At 30.5% G+C, this 5,208-nt stretch overlaps 1 long non-coding RNA gene across 8 annotated transcripts; it reads right to left on the bottom strand.

Annotated features, from left to right (window-relative positions):
• Positions 1-587: 587 nt before the first annotated feature.
• On the bottom strand, positions 588-3,732 carry LOC129880392 (uncharacterized). 8 transcript variants are annotated; one of them, XR_008765379.1, is made up of 4 exons: positions 3,459-3,732; positions 2,806-2,865; positions 1,733-2,196; positions 588-1,146 (listed from the first exon to the last, which is right to left on the bottom strand). It is a non-coding gene; the product is annotated as an uncharacterized LOC129880392 (long non-coding RNA). The 8 variants fall into 8 exon arrangements; XR_008765377.1 differs by adding an exon at positions 1,375-1,569 and having other exon boundaries at positions 1,733-1,978; positions 2,806-3,731; XR_008765381.1 differs by having other exon boundaries at positions 1,733-1,978; positions 2,053-2,196; positions 2,806-3,730.
• Between the last annotated feature and the right edge of the window lie 1,476 nt (positions 3,733-5,208).

Genomic DNA, 5,208 nt, shown 5'->3' with positions numbered 1-5,208 from the left:
ATTGTCATGTATATATATATGATTTGTAATTTGTATAACAATATATGATTTGTAATTTGTATAACTATATTGTTGTGTTCCCCAAAAATGTGACTTCTTCAAGATTTAGTGTGATTACATAACTTACACCAAAATTAATAGACCATAGTGAAAGCGGAATATATTTTTTCCAGCAAAACACAAAAGAATTTCTTTTTTTTCAATAGGAAGAATAGAAAAGTAACTAGACGTGATTGGCCATGCGCGCACGGCCCCATGAATTGGCCTAAAAGCTTTCTATTTGAACATAACTGTCACAAATATTAGTAAGGCGACAATTAGTAAAGGAATGGTAAATATACACATATATATTGTTTATACATTACAGTTGTGACAGCACTCTATGCGGTTATGCTATTTACATTGCAAACACGGGTCCAACATTTTTAAATAACAATAATAATCCTTTATCTTAGATAAGATTGATTATCAATATCGAGCATATAGCTACAAGTATTGCAATTCAAGAATTCATTTTTCCTTGAGTAATAAAAAAACACCTAAAGGATATGTACAAAGAGGATGATGCTTTGAATTAAAGAATAATAGAAAGTATCAAAATATATTAAATTTCACTTCAATTGATAAATCCAACCGGTGTGATACATCAGTTTGTATTCTTCTCTAAAACACATTGAATTGACAAATTGACAAGTGAACAACCTTTGTAAAAAGAAAAAGAGTCACTCTTATAACATTTGACAATGCTAAAGCTTTTTCATATTATGAATCCGTTCACTTCAAAGTGGATCTCCTGAGGATGACACTAATCTTCCATATTGAATAAGCAGAGAATAAAACGCAGTTTCATATATATCCTGGTTGCCAGTAAGTAAATATTTTATATCTAAAATCTGATCCACTGTTGATGCATTAAGCTAGTTGTGGCAATCTCTAGTTGGGTGTCCACAAGATATTTTCCTTATTCATGCTCCTCGTGTAGGGTTTTTGAGTTCCTGCTCTGCTGTAAGAAGTTCACGATATGTATTTACAGGGGACGGTATGTGAGTTAACATGATCCTATCTTGAACTTGCATATCTAGCTTACGACTTAACAGTGACAATATTTGCCTATCACCATCGTCATTCCAGTTTGACACTACATATCTAATCCAAATAAAACATATACAAAAGAGTAATTGGTAAAAAAATTCTCATATCATTTGCTTCAAATAAAGAAAGGAAATAGAAACATACCACTTTAACATAGACAAAAATGATAGCAAAACATAAAGAATGTAACTGATTTAGAAATTACTTCAACTCGAGATGGACAATAGATAGATGCGTTTTATTAAGTCGAAACTTGATTTTGTGAGGAAAACACTAACTTACAAATGTAGATTCTGATGTCATGATTAGGAGATTGTTGTTGCTAACATGACGATTAGATTCTCTTCTTCTCTTGTGTTTTGACTAAAGCTTTTACGCACTCTAGCAAGAAAGCAGTAGAAGCATCACTTGTTCTCTTCTTCTCTTTCTTTTCCTAGTTTTGTTTTAAATGATGATCAGTCCACTCAACCATAGCTCCTTTCAAATGATAAGATATTATCAATTATCATGCATAGACAGCACTCTAACAACTTTCTTAAACTAATGGCATATATTGGGACGACTACATGTACAAAACGATATTCAAATTATGACACAAAGAAGTCACATGAACAAATCTAGATATCATGAAAAGACTTACAGAGTTGATATTAGAAGCTCGTAATCTTCTCCAAACATTTTTATCATCTAAAACCTGAATTTCAAAGGTGAAGTACTTCTTCACATTCTTCACTATCATGACTAAGAAGGGCAACTTTATGCCAAGAGTTGCATTAGGATCTGTAGGACACAGTTACGTATGCTTGCTGGACATTCAATCCAATAATTTTCAGGAGATTGAATTGGATATCTTCATCTTACAGTCGTTTGACATGTCCATCGACAACTGCACACAGGGAATAAATTACAAAAAGCCCGTGCAAGTACGGATTCAATATATGTTATTTTATTTATACCCACCATAATCACTGTTGAGAACAAATATATTGTATAGAATGACATGAATCCTCTGCGGTACAAAATTGTAGACATTAGTTGACTTTATTTTTTTTACGACAAGAAAAACCGCTGCTTTTTGGGTGCCCATAGATTAGAACCCCCCTCCTGTGCAATAGCTTAACTTCTTAGCATTAGTTAACTTTATTACAACTTCAAAATCTTTAATAACGTTTTCTTTACCATATATTTACAAGTACATTTTTTCATGGTGCAAAACAACAAACTTTGTTCATCACATATTAAAAAAAAGCAGACATCTTGAAAAATTTATAGAAGTACATAGTAAGGTGTCATGTTTATAAATCAACTTCTTAACATTAAAGTATAAGAAAAAGAGAAGTGTGTCTCATCAAAATTAGAATGTTTATAAATTTAAAGCAGCTTGTTTTTATTTCAAAATAAATTCAGGAAACAGAGGAAAACAAAAGCTTACTTCTCACATTTAATTGGAGCAACAATTGGAGTTAGTTTTGGAAGTGATCAGTGAAGAATATAATCGAGGCATAATTTTAAATTTGGGATAAATAATTTGAATGAAAAGTAGATGATTACTAATCTACAGCCGAGCCATAAAAATTTCACACACAAAGTTAGAATAAAATAAAGTTCTAGCTAATAAGACACAGGTGAATCCAAGAATAACAAACAATCAAAGATAGACAAATTGAAGAAGCTAAACAACAACAATTAAAGCAAAAAATGATGGATACTTACCAAAGTTAAGGAGGCTGAGTGCACTGAGGAACACTTAATCATAACAACAGAGTCAGAAACCTGAAAGAAACAATCTAAATTAATAGTTCGGTTACTTCCTAAGCGACATAACTTGTATATACCATTTCACTATATTGTTGATTTTGTTGGACTTATGTAGTTCAATATTTATTATTTTCAAAATATTAGAAGACTAAAGTGTACAGTACAAATATTTTTACCAGGAAAACCCTCTAATTTCACAAAGGGGGAACAAACTCTTCTCGATCATTTTTCCTCTTTGTTTGTTATCCCTTGTTTATATATATTTTAATAAAGAACAAAGCTTAAAGCCTTATTAAAACTCAAATTCAGAACGAAATTCTAGGAACCTTAAAACCAAATTTGATTGAGTAACACAATTTTCAGATTTGATTGTGATGCTGATGAGTGAGCAGTGAGTCAGATCATTTTTATCTCAATTTTTGCCCTAATTCGAATTCTCTCTGATTTTTTGACCCATAATTTCATAAATCCATGAAATTAGATCTGAAAAATACATAAATAAGAACTCTCATCCTGTCTTTCCCCTCACTGTCCCATATTTGTATGCACAAACAAAATCTAAAGAAAAAATTGAAGACGAAGAGAAAAGAACAACCAAAAAGAAATACCTTAATGCTACAACAACACACTAAAAAAGTTGGAAGAGGGGAAGTTCTTTAACTGAGGAATAGGAGATATTATACTGAAAAAAGAAAGGAAATCCATAGAGATAGAAGCAGGCATGAAAGCATTTAGAGATGGACGCCAGGCATGGAAGCCACGTTTAAAGAATTGACAATACTATGATTTACAAAGATTTGAAACCCAGGTCACTCGTATGAGAGCCAAGTATCCTAACCAACTAGACTACAACAGATGTTGTTGACAAATTCGCGAAAATATATCATTTGTATATTAGTCGAAGAAAGGGATCATGTATTTTATTTTTTTCCCTTCTTATTTTTATTATAAATTTTAATATTTTTTAATATATAATTTCATAAGTTTCATGGACAAATACTAAGCATCATTTGTTAACCTTCTTCATATATTAGCAAAAAAGATTAAGTTAAACAGATCATAATCAGGCCTTATTTGAATTACTAATTTGTAAAATATTTTTTAATAATAAAAATAAATATTACATGAAAAAAACACAATCAACCTCATACATTCAAACTTATAAAAAAGATGCCAACAACATTTTTTTAATGGCAATCCTAATATACATTTAAGGAAAGAATTGTATGGTATACAAATAATTCCTCAAACTTGCTATATATTGTTCAATTGAGTTCAGTACTTTCCGGTGTTTTCAAAAAGGTTTTTGGAACAAGTCCCGGAGCATGGCGTACCAAAAACGCTTTAGAAAACGTACTTTCTATAATTTGGGGTGTAAACCTTAGACGTAAAAACATACACCCCGAGTGTTAAATTTAATTTTTATTGTTTTAAAAGTATATTTGCTATAAATTATGTTTTTATAACTGGTGCGATGATATTTATACTTTATATTATCATGTTTTCATGTTGTAGTGATTTTTCCTAAAATATATAAAGAAAGAAAGTCACTTTCATAGAAAATGACATTGTCATAAATAGTTTTTAGATAATCATGTCTAAAATTGATGGAATTTCATAGAACTATGTTCTTAGGAAATTACATCCATCTTTTTCATTGCTCTTACATTTTTATCCTTCTCCCTTTTTAAAATATATAAATGATAAGTGCAAATAATAGTCGATGATGAAAATCACTAGCCGATGTGGAGATATGATTTTAATTATGTTAAAGATTATCTCAGTTATCATCATTTTTTGTGTTGTTACCTTTCTCAAATGATAATTATAATATTTTTTTCTAATTATTGGTGATTTATTTGAATTTGTAAAATAATTGAAAATTTTAACTTTTGCTTATTTTCTCAAGTAATAAAATTATAAAATTGAAGATACATGAGATCTACGTCCTGTAGATCGATGGACTTACGCCTCACTCTGCTGTTTAATACGTCTCGCTTTGCGCCTAGACCTTTTAAAACATGGTACTTTCAAGCGTGAATATTTTTGAAGCTTGACAATTATTGTATTTTGGATTTTGATGATTTAACAAAATATCATACAAATAATAATGCAAAGAGGGACATGGAAGACAAGAGGTGTATACTGATAGGGAAAATATGCAAGCAGTGACAATAATCAAAAAGGGGGAACAAACTTGATACAGTTTGACATCATCAAAAAGAGGAAAATGTTATATTTGTTTTTTGACGATCTAACAAATTATGGGACCTGGTAGAGGAACCTGGTCCCATGTGTAATGTATGTCCAAGCCAAGAAAGTGGAGTATAGTTGTAAAGCTGCAAAAGTGCAGAGGTT

The sequence above is a fragment of the Solanum dulcamara genome, chromosome 2, assembly GCF_947179165.1.
Source record: "Solanum dulcamara chromosome 2, daSolDulc1.2, whole genome shotgun sequence".
Taxonomy (NCBI): Eukaryota; Viridiplantae; Streptophyta; class Magnoliopsida; order Solanales; family Solanaceae; genus Solanum; species Solanum dulcamara.
Note: the sequence above shows the minus strand (reverse complement) of the source record. Positions and strands in the feature narration are given on the sequence as shown.